The sequence below is a fragment of the Lycorma delicatula genome, chromosome 12, assembly GCF_047948215.1.
Source record: "Lycorma delicatula isolate Av1 chromosome 12, ASM4794821v1, whole genome shotgun sequence".
In the NCBI taxonomy this organism is placed as follows: Eukaryota; Metazoa; Arthropoda; class Insecta; order Hemiptera; family Fulgoridae; genus Lycorma; species Lycorma delicatula.
The window spans coordinates 35,877,352-35,895,914 of NC_134466.1; the positions used below are offsets into that span (position 1 = coordinate 35,877,352).

An 18,563-nucleotide genomic window follows, 5' to 3' on the forward strand; every position below is an offset into this window, starting at 1 on the left:
CTAGTGAGAAGCAATAGTACTAACTTTAAAAACAAATACAGTAACAAAGAATAAAAATAATCTAGTGGAAAAATAATAAAATAAACGAAAACAGCTGAAAGTCAATGTTTTATGATAAAATGAAAAACATGTGTTGATAAAAAAAAAATTGTATATACAACTCAGATATAGGTGATCCAAACGGCATTGGAAAGAGGAAATTTTTAATTACGTTTTATAACAAAAAACTAAAAATCGCAAAATTTTTCGATCCATGATTCCCTTAATTGTACTTAAAAACTAGTAACAGTATTAAAGTTTCTCATATATCTAGTTCTGATACAATTTATTCTTAGAGTTTCTTTTAAAGGTAAATAGAAATTATGTACTACCAAGAAAAAACCTGTATGGGATTTTGCTGATGCAAAATTGTCTGAAATAGAGAAGAGAATTATTTGCAATTCTACAATGCAATTACATAATTGCATTTTTTTTATATTTGCAATTGTAATAAATAATTCTTTTAATAATAATGTCATCACACATTTTAATTGCATTAAATGAATAAAAAAATTAAAAAATATAATATAAAGGCATTGTGCTACCTATAACAAGAGCAAATGAAATAATTACTTAAATTTATTATTCACAATAAGAATTAACATCATACTTCATATTGGTCTCAGTTATACAGATAATTCTAAATATTTTCTACAGTAATTTCAGTTTATTGCCTTCTTTCAGAATCAAAAGAATGTAGGCATGAGGTGACCCTCATGTTTAAAATTCACTTTAAACATTTGACTATGGCTACAGGAACTATAAAAATATGCTTTCTGTTAAATAATTCAAGTGCTATTAGTTTTAGTTACAAAATTCTTGCCACCAGGACAATGTTCTACTGTTGGCCATTGAAATTTTGTGAAATTTCTTCCCATTTTGAATTACACGATTTTTGCCATTACATCTTGATAACACTGAATTATACTTAGTGGGCTATCTTGAATTGATGGCAAAATGAGAAGATTTCCAGGTTGTAAATCTTCATTATTCTCGAAATTCCGGATTTCATTCATGAGACCTGTATACCTTCTGGCCCTAAGGTGAGGTTGATAATGTCATATATAATTCTATTTGTTAGTCTTAATTTTTATATAGACATTAGCAATATACTGCGGCATAAACTTTCCTGAACTCTACAATTGTTTGAATTCATCAGGACTTGAAAGACTGTACTAATTGTATTGCATCTGAGTGACTCTTAATTTCCATTCTGTTTTTGTTAATTAAAAACATATTTGGTCTGTGGTGCAAACAGAAAGTGATTCCCCAGCTCTGATTCTCATATGTGAATAGAAGGGTACACCAAAGGCTCTAAATTTGCATCAAGAATATTGATTCTTGCTGTTTTTTTTTTTTTTTTTGTTTTTTTTTGAACCACCTTTGATCATTTTTATGGTCTTGAATAATGGGTACTGATACATTAGAAGGAAATGCACTATCTTTATAAGCATCTTGAACACTCTCTTACTCAGAATTATAAAACATTTTATTTGCATCTGCAAACAGATTATTTTTGTCATAAATGTGCTTAGTATTTGTAGTAGGCTTTCATTGCACTTTCTATTTCCTGTTGTTTTAATTCTTTGGACTGCAGCCTCATCAGGATCAAAAATGTAAAAATTGAGCATATTTGTGCTGTTCACCATTACAGAATGCAGTTCTCCAAGGTAGAGATATTGTTCCATTAATTATAATCATTAATCAATAAAACATAACAATAAATCAACATTTATATCAACATTTATAAATCATTTATAAATCAACATTTATATTTATTTTCATCAAGGGACTTATCTGTAGTACTATATTCTAATGGTATTGATACTCTTGACATGTTTTGATTATATATATATATATATATATATTTAACCTGAACATACAAACTATACCTGTAGACGGAGACAGTAGTTAATTATAGTTTTATCAAAAGTAACCAAAATAGCTTTTTGTTTTTATAAGTAAGGGTGCTATGAAAAAAGGTCCAAGATTTTTGGTATCCCAATTAATTCAGTAAGGAGAAATAACACCTGATCAATACTAATTTGAGGTAAAAAAGGTTTATTAATTTGAAGGTTTATTAAAATAATTTATTAATTTTTTTTTTACGAGTTACTAGGGTTCCTATACTAATAATAGTACTGAGCTATGATGTATGTCTGTATAGGATGTATGTATAGGACTTCACCCACATCATTCAGTTTCTTCTAAATCTGTTTTACTCTTGGCAAGAATTACATATCATCAGCAAATCACATTTTTATCTTTTCACCTTGCACTGTAACTCCAGATCTAAATTGTTCTTTAATATTATTAACTGTTAGTTCTATGAAAAGATTAAAACGTAATGGGAATAGGGAATATCCTTGTCAGACTCCCTTTTTTATTACTGCTTCTTTCTTATGTTCTTCAATTATTACTGTTGCAGTTGGGTTCCTGTAAATGTTAGCAGTTGTTCTTATATCCTTATACTTGAACCTTAAATTTTTCTAAAATTTTTTCCAGTCTACATTATCAAATGCTGTTTCTAAGTCTATAAACGCCAAGTATATCAGTTTGTTTTTCTTCAGTCTTCCTTCTACTATTAATCTGAGTGCTAAATTGCTTCCCTTGTCCCACCTAACACTTCTTCCACTTTCCTCTGAATTTTTCTTTACAGAATTCTAGTTAAGATTCTTGATGAATGAGTAGATTCTTGAGTGTTCTGTATTTTTCACATGTATCTGCTCCTGCTTTCTTTGGTATCATGACAATAACACTCTTTTTGAAGTCTGATGGAACTTCCCCTTTTTCATAATTATTACGCACCAGTTTGTATAATCTATCTATCGCTTTTCTCACCTGCAGGACACAGTAATTCTGCAGGTATGTCTATCCCAGGAGCCTTCCTCCCATTAAAAAAAAATCCTTTAAAATCCTTTGATCCTCTATTAAAATCAGATCTCAGTATTGTATCTTCCTTTTCATCCTCTTCGACTTCCTCTTCTTCCTTTATAAACACCAATTTCTAATTCATTTCCTCCATATAACTCTTCAATATATTCCACCCACATATCGACCTTTTCTTTCGTATTACAAATCAGTGTACCATCTTTATTTAACACATTTGATTTTAACTTATGTACCACAAAATTCTTCTTAACTTTCCTGTATGGTCCACCTCTTTTATCAATGATCCTTTCCATTTCTGAACACTTTTCTTTAATCCACTCTTCTTTTGCTAATTTGCACTTCCTGTTTGTAGTATTTCTTAATTGTCGATAGGTCCTTTTACCTTCATCACTAGCATTGTTTTACTTTCTATGCTTATCCATCAGCTGCAATATATTTTCTGATATCCAAGGTTTTCTACCAGTTCTCTTTGTTCCACCTAAGTTCACTTCTGCTGAATTAAGACTTTCCGTTTTAACATTCTTCCAATCTTATTCTACATTTTCTACTATATCTTTTTTACTCAGACCACGTTTACGCCAATGTGTAAATCAGTTAATCCAACTGGTTTGGTATTTGACTTATTTTCATCTAAAATTTAACAATATTTTGATGTAATGAATATTTCAATTACAAATAAGAAATTTTTTATACACTGAAATTTATGCATTCCGTTCAAAGTACATATAAATATATGCTCAGCTGATTTTTATTCATGCCTTTTGTATTGATTATTTATTAAGATTTAACTCTGTATTATTTCATGTTTATAATGTTTAAAAAAAAGTAATAAAAAAATAATAATAAATAATTAAAAAAAAAAAAAACGTAAATATGTTGCATACACTCGGATCCTGATGATTCACTCGGCTCCTGATGATACACACAGCTCCTGGTGGTTCACTAGGCTCCTGATGATACACACAGCTCCTAGTGGTTCACTTGGCTTCATCTACACTATATAAGCCGGCTCCCCACTAGTGTCAGACACAGTTTTTCTCTCAGGCTCTCTCTGATCACAGCCTCTCTCCAACCATCATCTCTCTCCAAACAGTCTCTCTGTCTCTCTCTGATCACAGTGAATATCAAGATATTAATGTTTTTCATTCTACAGTAATCGTCTGTTAAACTTTCTATTATGATAGTCCAGATTACATTCTGTGCCAGTGAGTATCAAGATATTGTTTTTCATTAACAAAAAACTAATCGTCTACTAAATATTAAGGTAATCCTCTGTTAAATAATAACATATTATTATTATTATACTCTGTATTATTATTATATACTGTGTTTATGTAAAAGAAATATTTAAGGTAATAAGTTTACTTATACTTTACTTAAGGATTGTTGTATATAAATATCGCACAAGATTTTGTGCAAAGCATTTGTGTTAACAAAACAATAATATGTAATAATGTATTTATGCATTTTTTCGTTTTTATGAATATGGTTATATAATTCTGATTTTCAATCTGTTAAAAATAAAGTCCAATTTTCTTTTGGCAAACACGAGCTATGTGTAATTTTATTTTTGTAACTTTCCCCAACAGACCTCTTACAATGTCTTCCTCAAAAATCTTCTTTACCTCCTCTTCCTCAAGCTTTTCTAAATTCCACCGATTCATTTTACACCTTTTCTTCAGATTTTTAAACCCCAATCTACATTTCATTATCACTAAATTATGGTCGCTATCAATGTCTGCTCCTGGATATGCTTTGCAATTGACAAGTTGATTTCTAAACATTTGCTTAACCACAATATAATCTATCTGATATCTTACAGTTTTGCCAGGCTTTATCCATGTGTATATTCTTCTATTATGATTTTTAAATTGGGTGTTGGCAATTAATAAATTATACTATCTGCAAAAATCAATAATTTTGTAAAAAATAATATTTACACTTACCAACAGTTTTTAATATAAGTAGCCAAGCACATTTGGAGTCACTTCTCCATCAGGGATTATTTGAAGTTATTAATACTCATAATGTTTATAAATTTTTATGTATAATTATAATTCAATTTTTTTAACGTATAACTTATTTCAATTATTGAAAATTGACTATTATAAACATAACAATTTTAACTTCAATTTAATTATAATTATACATAAAAAAATTATATACATGGTTATTAAATGAATAACTTCAAATAATCCCTGATGATGGAGAGGTGACTTCAAGAGCTCAGATACTTTTATTAAAAATTGTTGGTAGGTGGAAATATTATTTTAAACAAAATATATTAATATCAATGGTGCGAAATGTTTATAAAATTAAATTTAAAACTCAATAAGTCAGTCCCCTTCATTTCTTTTGCTCAGCCTGTATTCACCTACATTTCCTTCCTTGGACTTTCTGATGCTTGCATTACAATCTCTTAACTATTATTAAATTTTCATTTCCTTTTATGGGTTTAATTGCTTTGTCAATTTCTTTGTATGCACACTTTACCTCATCCTCATCATGGGCACTTGTAGGCATAAAGATGTTAACAATTGTTATTTGCTTAGGTTTTGATTTTATCCTGATTAAAATGATTCTATCGGTATGCTTTTAGAGATACTCTACTTTCTTTCCTATCTTCTTGTTCATTATGAAACCTACTCCTGCCTGCCCTTTATTTGATGCTGAGTTAATTATTCTAAAATGACCTAACCAAAAGCCATTTTCCTGTTCCCATCCAACCTTGCTAATTCCTAATACATCTACATTTAACCTTCCCGTTTCCCTCTTTAAATTTTCTAATCTACCAATCTTTTTTATTGTTCTAACCGCGCTCCAACTCATAGACTGTTATTTTTTAATTTTCTGGTCACTCCTTCCTTAGTAGTTCCCACCTGGAGATCCGAACGGGGGTCTAGTTTTCCTCTGGAATATTTTACAACAGAAGGCGCCATCTTTGTTACATGAAAATGCAGAGCTACATTTTCTTGGAAAAAAAAAACTGTAATTTTCCATTGCTTACAGCTGTGCAGTACTCAGAAGATTGAGTGATGCTGATATGGTCATTTAAGTCTTTCTAACCTACACCTCAACAGCTTCTGAAAGAGCTACTGCCCTCTTTCTGGAATCACTCCTTAGTCTGGTTCTCAACAGTTACCACTCCGATATGGTTGCACCTTTGGTCCAGCTAATCTGTATCACTGAGCACTCAAGCCCTCTCACCATTGCCAAGGTCTCATGATTAATAGATTAGGTACACCACTGAATAAATTTTCCCAAAAACATGTTAAATTGATGTGGTAGTGTAATGGAATAATCTAGTTAATTCAAGAATGTGATTTTAATCTGCAAATGACAAAAAAGAAAAAAAAATTGCTCACACCCCTTTATGTAGATTGGAATAAGACGTAAGACCAAACACTATCAGAAAATATCTTGGCTACTTAAAAGAAATAGGGAGTGTCAACAATAAGTATTGCTATGTGATGGTAAGGGCTAATTCCAACAATATACATTAAATTAATTTCAAGTCCATCTAAAAAGATTTTTAATTCAAAAGTTGTTTTAAAAAATTTCCAGGTGTTTGGCATGCAGAAATAAAAGATTTGAGTGAAAAATCATATACACAACCCAACAGCATAAAATTATTGTATTCTGTTTTTAATATATGAATACATATTTTGGTTTTGTAAAATTAAAAACTAATTTTTCCATAAAATTATATGATAGATTAGCATGCTACCTGTACTTCAAGAAATTTCTACAAAGAAGATTACATTTTTTTTACAACAAAACAAACTAATGTCTGACTACCAGTTTGGCTATCTAACAGATCATAGTACCATTATAGATTCATAGAGTTTTTGCTAATATTCAAATAGCCTTAGACAAAAAAGTCTGCTCTTCCGATTTTCTTGATATCTGCCAAGCCTTTTTTTGTGTGGCACATTGGCCTTTTTTAAAATTCTATCTTTAGTATTTTAACATTTTCAGTTCTTTTTAAAGTAATAAATATTTCATGGTTAAATTCCAAACTGAATCATCACTAATTTCAATAAATACAAGCATTATTCAAGGAGAAGTGTATTCTATATAGACTTCCGATGTGTCTGTTTCTCCCAACACTAGAATAGCAGCTTTTACTAATGTATTTTATCTGTGTTGTGTAAAAGTAATCTACGTGTCATCACACACCATGTCACAGCACCTTCAATAAAAGTTAAAAACACATTGAAGCATGGCAAAAGTTGTGGTAAATAAAGTCTAATCAAAATAAAACTACACATGTTAGTTTCAATCTGTGAACAAATGTCCACTTGTTATATTTGATGACATTCGGCTACCGCAATCAAATTCTACAATTTTTTTTTTTGTCTTCAGTCATTTGACTGGTTTGATGCAGCTCTCCAAGATTCCCTATCTAGTGCTAGTCGTTTCATTTCAGTATACCCTCTACATCCTACATCCCTAACAAAATGCTTTGGTATTATTAACAAAAGGCCCACATTTGGCAAAACAAGAATAACTGAATACTAAATTTTGTCAGTTGTACTAGATTGTAAAATCCAATGTAATTGTAACAAAATTCAATGCAATTCTATTATGTTCTCAGTCCAAAGTTTTTCACATCTCAGAGATTTACCTTGGTCCATTACAAATAACAATGTACATGACTCTCTACGTACCTACAGTTACAAAAGAAACCTCAATTTATTAATCAAAACTCAACAGTCAAACAAATGTTCTGACAATTAACCTTTCAAACCATATTTGACACTGACATCCTGCTGACCTTTTTTATAATTCAAGACTTTTTAAGTAGTAAATCCTTCTAAGAGTAGCATGAAATAAATATTTGTTAACTTTTGCTGCTGAGCTTTTCTCCTTCAAGACATCTGCAAACATTCATTCACCTCACAAATTATAGATATCAAAAGATAATAGATTATAGATATCAAATTATGGATTACAAAAAGTTTATATCAGCTGTTATTTATTTTGTTCACATTCTAAAATAAGTTTATACTGATTTAAAAAATAAACCGGCTAATAATGTAATCTGACACCAGTGTGAAGCAGCTACGAGGTAGATTATTTCCTTACTCAATTCTTGTTGGATCATGACTGCTTCAGGTTTACCTGCACACAGGGGAGCGCAGTGAGATTTGTGCTCTTATTGTGGTGCCCTTGATGATATTGAGCATGTGATCTTTGTGTGTATTAAGTGGACGAATCCAACCCACCGGCTTGGTCTAGTGGTGAATGTGTCTTCCCAAATCAGCTGATTTGGAAGTCGAGAGTTCCAGCATTCAAGTCCTAGTAAAGTCAGTTATTTTTACACGATTTGAATACTAGATCGCGAATACCCGTGTTCTTTGGTGGTTGGGTTTCAATTAATCACACATCTGAGGTATGGTCGAACTGAGAGTGTACAAGATTACACTTCATTTACACTCATATATATCATCCTTTGAAGTATTATCTGAAAGGTAATTACCGGAGACTAAACAAGAAAAAGAAAGAAAGAAAAAAGTGGACGAATCCACTTGATACACACTCAGTCCACGAATCCAATCTCGTCAGCCTCCGTGGCGTGAGTGGTAGCGTCTCAGCCTTTCAACCGCAGGTCCCAGGTTCAAATCCCGGTCAGGCATGGCATTTTCACACGCTACAAAAATTGTCATTCATCTCATCTTCTGAAATAATACCTTAAGGTGGTATCGGAGGTTAAAAAAAGAAAAAAATGGACGAATCCAAGGACGAGATAACACGAACAACAAAATCCGAATGTTCTCTACGAGTTATTGAGGAGCATAACGGCGTGTAAGAGGGCTGGGGAACAGGATGGTGGCCACCCTGCTGTTGTGTAGATAAAAATCTGTAAAGCAATTAAAATTGATTACTGGTTGTTTAATTTATTAACGAAAATGTTACTTTAATTTTTATGTATTACTATTGCGTTTTTGTGTTGTATTACTTTTATGTTTAACAAAAGCATTATTGTTATTAAATGCCAGCTTATTTTTTTAATTAATAAATTATAATTGCTTCTAAGAATTTTATAAATATTTCCGTAATTTTTTTTTTTTTTACATTAAACCATTTTAACTGTTCGGTGAATGAAAAATTATTAATAAGTTTCTTGTGCACTATTATGTATGTATATTTATATTGTTTCCCCATCATTATAACACTACAGCGTATGTATTGAAGTGTGTAATTGCACGTGTTGTCATAATTCTGTAACCTATTACTGTGAAAGCGTTGTTAAGGAAAGGAATATATTGTAATATCAGTATTGTTTATGTTGGTGTTTCATTTTGTTTTTCTAAGTAAGTAATTTTATACCATTCTAATATTAATTAATAGAATTTGCTTTTTTTTTTTTTTATTGATGAATTGGTGGCATTAAGCGGTGGTGTAAACTCATTTGAGTTCGTTGAAAAATCATTTTACTTAAGCAACATCTTAAAAAATTCATATGTCGTGGCATTAGTCTTTTCTTTCTATTAATTGGAAATAATACTTATTTTCTTATGTTATTTTCCGATACTAATGAAAAGAACAATTGATAGTTAAGTTTTTAACATGTTGTTGAAGCTTTCAGTTATGTTAACAATTGATGAAAAATACATCTGTTACATGAACTCCTAGCAAATGTCAGTTATTTTATTAGTGTATGGTAGAACTGGCTAAAATAAATGGAGATAGGTTACGAAGAACTGTTACACTGAACAAAGGGAAAAACCATCTCCACAGCCAAGTTCATATACTTTCTTAATAATTTCGCAGACTATCGATTTTATTAAAAAGTCTCAGAAATTAACATCTAAAAATAAGAGTTATAAATTTATAAAACATATGAACATTGTTCGAAAATATTAATACTCTATTAAGTATATTAATATTGTAATATACTTAAAATATTAATATTAATAAAATATTAATAACTTTATTCAAGCTCTCAGAAGTTGATACTGAATTTTCATATGCATGAGTATTTTCATTCCTTTAAACAGATTATAGTTCTTTTGTAAATATATCTTGCCTATTTTTCAGATTAAATGCTTCCTTCTTTCACCATCTTCCTCACATAATGATATCAAGTTTTGATTTATTGTTGAACGTCGGTTTATTTTAAGTTTAATGGCACTCTAGTTACCTATTAAGAGAGTTGGCTTTGGATTGACATAAAGTGTACAAACTTCCTTTAACTGGATGTCAAGCCAAACCAACTATTTCATTGCCTCTATTGTAGCAATGTATGCAGCTTCCATACAGAAGAGAATGATACAAATTTATGCAATTTACTTTTCCACAAAACTGATCTACCACAGTATTTAAGGAGAGTTTCACTAGTTGATCTTTGTCCCTGTATGCCTCAATTTGTCTGCTGGTTGTTTAACTATAATAACATCTTCAGGAATAGATTGCAAATATCTGAAATATTTTTTTACCAAATTAAAATGGGCCTTTTGTTTGTTGACTCTGTGCTCCAGATGAATTATTCAAGGCAAAATTTAAGTCTTAATTTATATTTGGTGTTTTGCTGAAGCTAAATAATTTAAGCTTCCAACCATTTCCCTGTAATGTTCACCATTGGAAATTAGAGGAGAGTTTCCAGTTTCCCAACCAAGTTCAATTGGAAAGATTAAGATTTACAGCTTTGCTAAACCCAAATTTTTTAGAATTATATTTGCATATACTGACTGGTCCATCTTCTATAAATTTGCCTGTTACAGTAATCTTTATCCCAAGATAATTTTCCACTTCATTTGATATGAATTCAAATCAAGAATTTAACTTTGTGATTAGGCTCATGATCATTGAAGGACCTCCTCTCGATATCCGGAAGGTTTATTTGTCCCTGGTTAATTAAATGGTATCTGTCCTCATTGTTATACGTTGCTTATGGATGAGGAATCAAATTTTCATCTGTTGATCTTTCTGAAGGAATCAACTCATCTTCTAGCTTCATAGGTATATCAATAAGGTCTTTACTCAGTATGTAAGAAAAATTATGAATTTTAGATTCTTGTAATGTTTCCAGTCAGAATTTAAGATCTGTGCAGACAAAATAAACAAACTATAACTGCCCTTCTGCACATCCAACTTTTAATGATTTTGCATCAGATTTTTTTCTTTTGTTGTCCAGAATTTAAGCAAAACACATTTAGTTCCAAAAATTCTGAGATGATTGATATTCACTTCTCTTTTTAGAAAAAACTCAGAGGCATTTCCGTTGGTGCTGTTCTATTTAATGTGTATGTAGCAGAAAGGACTGCTTCATACATCACCCCTAAGCTATTTGGGTAAGTGCAGTGCAGAATGCAACCAGGATCTTGCCACCTCACAAACGATTCTGTTTTCTCGCTCAGATATTCTGGATTGTTATGGAGTGTAAGATACAGTTATAGAATGTTAATGCTTGCATTAATTTTTCCAAGCCTGATTCAACTATATCACAGTGTTTGTTATTAGATGGACACTCATTTCATTTTAACAACAAATAAGCCCCACTTAACAGTTTTTAGAGAGATGGCCTAATTTTCCACAAGAAAAAGATTGCAAGTTACTGTGATTAGCTTTAGCATGACTTCCCTATGTAGAATTAGATTTAGAAGCATGCTTCTTGGGTTGAGAATCGACCTAATCGATTGAGTTTATAGTTTTAACCTCAGTTCATAGTTCCTGCAGTTTAGACCATGTCTTATCAGGTCAATCCATTTAAAGTGTCCTGAAAAAACAAGCTGGTTGCTTAACCAATTCAAAAAAAAATTAAAACCTACCCACTTGTTTCCTACATGTTTCAGGACCTTATTATTTTGAAAAAAAATTTTAAGCAATTTACCTGTGGTGGCCATTTTTGTTACGATGTGCACACTTATTTTTGTGATTGTAAGGGTGTACGGAAAAAGTCATAACTAAAAACCTATTGGTGCTAAAACGATGAAACAAAAAGCAATTTAATCTTATTTTCTCAAATTACCTACCTCTCTTCTTTCTATGAGAAAGTTGCCAAAAATGTTCCACATGAAAAACTGTGAAATTTCATTTTTGGTAATTTTTTTCAAGAGGCAGGGATGGCATACACAGTTTTAATTATCTTTTTATGTGTAGGTATATGTTAGTAGTCTTACCATAAATAATGTTAATGGTGATATACGTACCCCTAAATTTTTATGAATTTTTGAAAACTAATTTTTTTAAAAAAATTCAAATTTTGGCTTCAAAAAACTCTGGTGAGGCTGGTGATAAAAATCTCAAATTTGCACAACTTTCAATGTTTTTGTAGATGTTTGTGGCAAATAAAAAAGTTTCTTGTGTATTCTACTAATAAAAAAGTTATAACCCCTCATAAATCATGAAAATCCTGTTAAAAGTGAATACCATTTTGACTCTCGAAATAAGTGCTCCAAGGGGGTTTCTTGTCTTCTTTGCACTTCACGTTTTTTATATTTAGCTTCTTTGTTGTTGAAGTTGACATTTACAATATTTTTAAAATTATTAATGATATGTCTTAATTTGATGATAACTTAACCAGTACCTGTAACCTAATACCATTTTGATTCATAAATGCTTGTAAAACTTACCAAAACTGAGATATCAATGAGTAGCCTACATCTTTTTTTTAAGAATTCATTTTTATTTTCATGTTTGTTTATTTTTTTAAACACTTAAAAAATAAATTGTAGCAGAATTTTAATTATTCTTCAATGAAATACCCGGGTTTTATAACAGTGAAAGTTTATTATTTAGTATGGTTAACAAATAGCTGTGATATCTCTTAATTCTCTTGAAATTGTGTGAGAACAACCCGTCACTGTAGTAAGTTCAGGTTATCTCAACTTTCTGAGGACTTTGCAGATCGGTACCCACACTTTGTCTTGTTAAGACTTTTGAAATTATGTACGTGGTTCAGCTGGGTTGAAAAAATGAACCTACACATTGTAATTTTTGAGGCTAATATATACCATATCCCCTACCCACCACTGATCATCATACACACAAGCAGTAGTGTCTTTTTCCTTAAGTGAAAGTGTTGTAGTACTTGAGACGGATGGTCTTCATAATCCTTGGAGTCTGAAATGAAGTGACATCTTACAACTTGCCTTCTGACACAGGAACATACTTATGGTAGCTTCTAGTACTAAATCTTTCACAGCAGTTAAAAATGGTTTTTTAGAGTATCTGAAATCTTAGCTATCTAATCTGATTTAATCAAAAAATACTGGATGTTTTACAACTTGAGATTACAAAATGAATACATTTCATCAACATTCAGTATCTGACCATTTAATGGCATTTACAGTCGTGATAAATGATATCATGAACATCATAATTGTTGTTTATTTTCTAAATTGTATAATAAATCATAAACATACTTTCTTTGTAGCATTAATTTATTGTTTTTTATTATAGCAAATAAATTTAGTGCAACTGAAAGAGGAACTGCTTGACATTATGAATGGTGATATCGAAAAAGATCCATTAGCAGTTGAAGAGGTCAACTTAGTTAAATCATAAAATCTAGAAGTTGAAAATGAAGTAGTAAGAGTGTTGTTAGATTTTACATACATTGGAACACCAATTATCCAGATGGACCTTCCAAGGCCAAATCTTGATAATTGAAAAGGATAATTTAAAAAAGGTTAGTTATATATACTGCACATATCATTCTGTATTTAATGTTAGACATTAGTAAAAAAAAGTAATTTATTTCTGTAAAGAAATAATTTATTAAGAAGAGATTTTGAACATGTGTATCTAAAACAGATATAGTAGTATGGTACAAAAAATACATTGTGTAGAAATTTGCTTATTGGTTTTACAAAGGCCTGGTACATATGTTTTTGCTAAATGAATTTCAAAAAAGTTATTAATAATACATTATTTTTTCAAATGTATTAGTTTTTTTAAATTGCCTAGTTTGGAATTAAGCAGTCCAGTTGGTCGGAAATGTGGAAAATAGGCTTCCTACTTTATTATTTGTGTTACTTTATTTTTTTCTAAATATGTTTTTTTTTTTTTGTTTTGCCAAAAAAATTATAACTGTTTTATTAGATAAAGAATTGTCGTAAAATTTTATATGAAACTTGAAAAACCGCTACTGAAACTTATATTTTATTAAAAAAGTATATGGCAATGGATGTTTATCACTTGCTCGGGTTTTTGAGTGGTTTAAGCGTTTTCAAGATAGTCAAGAAGACGTTGAAGATGATGTTCGTCCAGGTCGCCCTTCCACATCAAAACGGATAAAAATATTGAAAAAATTGGAAATCTGATCCATTCTGACCGTCGGTTAACTATTCTTGTCTTTATTCAAGGTCCTTGCTCAACTCCGTAAAAAAGTAGGAAAAAACGACCCGATTGTGGAAGAACAAGTCATGGATTTTTCATCAGGTCAACGCACCGGCTTACACTGCATTGTCTGTCAAGACGTTTCTAGCCAAGTATAACAAACCAGCATTAAACCATCCGCTTTATTCGCCTGACCTAGCATCATGTGACTTTTACCTGTCCCCCAAGGTCAAATCTATTTTAAAAGCAACAAGAATTTAGACCGTTGAAGCTGTAAAAGAAGAAGCGACTTGAAGTCATGACAGAACTCACAGAAGAAGAACTCTTCCAGCATTATTTTGAACAATGGAAAATTCGCATGGAGCGTTGTAGGGATAGAGGAGGAGTGTATATTGAAGGGGATAATAACTAAATAAGTATAAATTTAAAATAAAATATTTTACAGCATTAGTCTCGTTATTTAATAGTCCTTGTAGTTAAATACTGAAAAAAAAAAAATACTAAAATATAGACCAGATTAATAATAATCTGGTCTATATTCCAGATTATTATTATCTGGAATAATGTTATCTTACTAAATTAATAATAACTTTTAAAAGCTGTGATAACAATTTTTATAGTTTTCTTGAAGAAATATATTAATTCAGAGTTTTGTAAATTAAACCTTGAAAAATGCAAATCCATTGTTTAGACAAAAATTAAAATTTTAAATACATTTTAATTCACATTTTTGATATTTAACAGTATAAATGTGCAATTAAATAATTAATAAAAAGAAACAACACATTACGATAATAAAAAATGTTTTATATATAGTACATGATTTCTTCTTCCCACACGAACATTCTTTCATGTGGCCATTCCTGCCACAAGGTAAGGTATGTATATATATATATATATATATATACATGTATGTATGTAGCATTTCAGTTCAAGTTTTACTGACGATATCGACTACAATAACAAAAATTTAGAAAAGATAAATCTTTAATATTCTTTGATGTTGTATCTAATCTATAATATACTAGCATCCCTGTCGCGGTTTCGCCCGCATTGTATGATTACGTACGTTTTCCGTCGCGGTTAATTTTTTTTTTATCTGATGTCTTTTAGTCAAGTAACCGAAGTTAGATGCAGCCAGTCGTGTCGCACACACGCAGTAACAGTGGTAGTGGCTGTGTTTGTTGAGTCTTACACCACTGCAACACACTTTAAAAATTGAAATCCAAATAAACCTGAAATTTTTTTTAGATATTTATCTGAAGAGAATTTATAAACCAAATCTAGTTAATATCTCGTTTAGTATATTCGGAAATGGGAAAAATTTGCAATTATTGTTCAAAATTATTTTAACTTCCTTCACCACATTCAAGGCCAAATTTCGAAAATCTACCTATTTGGTTTGTAAGTACTCAAACGAAGATTACAGAAATATAATTTGTTTACATCACAAATTAATTTAAATGTCAGGAAAAGATTTTTGAAAGTGTATGTTTGAAGTGTCGCTTTATATGGAAGTGAAACTTGGACGATCGGAGTATCTGAGAAGAAAAGATTAGAAGCTTTTGAAAAGTGGTGCTATAGGAGAATGTTAAAAATCAGATGGGTGGATAAAGTGACAAATGAAGTAGTGTTGCGGCAAATAGATGAAGAAAGAAGCATTTGGAAAAATATAGTTAAAAGAAGAGACAGACTTATAGACCACATACTAAAGCATCCTGGAATAGTCGCTTTAATATTGGAAGGACAGGTAGAAGGAAAAAATTGTGTAGGCAGGCCACGTTTGGAATATGTAAAACAAATTGTTAGGGATGTAGGATGTAGAGGGTATACTGAAATGAAACGACTAGCACTAGATAGGGAATCTTGGAGAGCTGCATCAAACCAGTCAAATGACTGAAGACAAAAAAAAAGTCATCATCTTGCTCAAAATTTACCTGGTGGTTTATTTGACTGAAATTTTTGTATTTATAATTATAATATTTCTCCAAATGCTCCAGTTTGCTTTTAACTTTACAAATTTTTAATATATCAAGATTATTTATAAATCTGTAATTTTATGTCCATTTAAAAAAACTATTATTTTTATTTTTAATTGCTCTTAGATGTTCAGAGAATCTTGCTTTAAATTATATATATGGCATCAGAGTCTGTGCATTTAATTTTTTTTATGCCACTTGCGTTAAATTTGTTTCTTTTATCTGTGTTTTGTTTATATAATTATATAAAATATATTTTCTACTATAATCTTTGAAAAATTTTGAGCAGGATGATCTGTTCAAATTGATAAGCCAGTATAACAGAATTTTAACATCTGACTAATTATTTTAATCGGTCATGAAGTAGCTCAATGCTAATGATAATTTTAGTATTTTAATAACTACTGATGAATCCAAAGGATTTTAAAGGCCCTTATTGTGTGTATCTGGTGGTTTATAAATACTAATTATAATTCAACATCCAGGACAATATGTTTAAAAAATTAATATATATATATATAAAATAGATCAATACAAAAAAATGTATTTTAATTCAACCACAGCTTAATTCAAAGTAAAAAATAACTGGCAAAGTTAGCGTAAACAGTCTCCAATCCTCACGCTGCTTCTAGCTTACATTATATCAAAGTATTACAGACTCGGTAATAGATAATTTAACAGATTATAAAACAAAACTTGTTTTCATTATTCAACTATGAATAATAAAAACAAGAAACTCAGAATAGAAGAATCAGTCGTAAATGACCAATTATTTTGAATAAAATTACTGATATCCCCAATGGAACCACATATCTAATTAATTTTTTTGAATTTTGGCACATTGTCTTATAATAAGTGTACATATAGTTTTTTTTTACATCCATTGATCGTCTGTCAAAATGATTTTAAAAGCACATTAATTGCTATCTAAAACCAGACAGCAAATGTACAACTACATAGAAAGATTACATTATATTACTGATGTAGGCCAGATACACAAACAAAAGAAAAAATGTAGTTGTGTATTTGATTATTTAGAAACAATAGTCTGTTCACATTTCCTGTTTAATAATTAAATACCAATCAATAAGATATGTTAACAGTTTGGCTTTGGTAGTGCTGACTATATTATTTCTTATAAGACATACACGTCAATATATGCAATAATTTTTTTTTAGTTACAGAAGAATTTCAGTTTTTTGATTATTAATTATTGGGATTTAATTGACAACAGATCTGATAATCCGATCTGACTCCAGTAGGGGAAGACACCCACCCGCCTTGTGACAATCCCAGTTACCACACCACCCTCTCCCTTCTTAGCCCTGTTGGGCTTTCCCTAGATCATCTTTTAAATGAAATCTAAATCTAATTACATATCTGAGTTATCAGTTTTCCTTCTGTCAGGATACTTCCATCAGTGTGTTTACTCAACTTTACTATCACCTTCATATTACGCTTCTTCCGATTTTGCTCATATACTGTAATTTGTAGCGCTGTCAACTAAATGATTATTTGTATCATGGAAGCGCTATCCTCACATCTATCTCTAACATTGAAGGACAAAATAACCTTTCCCATAACTAAATTTCAAACTAAGTATACTTTCAAATAATAATTTTTGAGTCCACTTTTTTTTCTTTTTTTTGTCTTCAGTCATTTGACTGGTTTGATGCAGCTCTCCAAGATTCCCTATGTAGTGCTAGTCATTTCATTTCGGTAAACCCCCTACATCCTACATCCCTAACAATTTGTTTTACATATACAAAATGTGGCCTGCCAACACAGTTTTTTTCCTTCTACCTGTCCTTCCAATATTAAAGCAACTATTCCAGGATACCTTAGTATGTGGCCTATAAGTCTGTCTCTTCTTTTAAGTATAATTTTCCAAATGCTTCTTTCTTCATGTATTTGTCACAACACTACTTCATTTGTCACTTTATCCACCCATCTGATTTTTAACATTCTCCTATAGCACCGCATTTCAAAAGCTTCTAATCTTTTCTTCTCAGATACTCCGATTGTCCAAGTTTCACTTCCATATAAGCGACATTCCAAACATACTTTCAAAAATCGTTTCCTGACATTTAAATTAATTTGTGATGTAAATAAATTATATTTCTGACTGAAGGTTTGTTTCGCCTGTGCTATTCAACATTTTATATCGCTCCTGCTTCATCCATCTTTAGTAATTCTACTTCCCAAATAACAAAATTCTTCTACCTCCGTAACCTTTTCTCTTCCTATTTTTATATTCAGTACTCCATCTTGGTTATTTCTACTACATTTCATTACTTTCGTTTTGCTCTTGTTTATTTTCATGCGGTAGTTCTTGCATAGGACTTCGTCCATGCCATTCATTGTTTC

At 30.6% G+C, this 18,563-nt stretch overlaps 1 protein-coding gene across 2 annotated transcripts in view; it reads left to right on the forward strand.

Moving 5' to 3' along the window:
- The first annotated feature begins 9,046 nt into the window (after nt 1-9,046).
- The window catches only part of LOC142333181 (uncharacterized), a 39,654-nt gene continuing 30,137 nt past the window's right edge, over nt 9,047-18,563 (forward strand). For both annotated transcript variants that reach the window (XR_012758548.1, XM_075380133.1), the window contains exons 1-2: nt 9,047-9,248; nt 13,339-13,567. The gene's annotated coding sequence lies outside the window, so the exon portion shown is untranslated. The remainder of the gene's footprint in view (nt 9,249-13,338; nt 13,568-18,563) is intronic.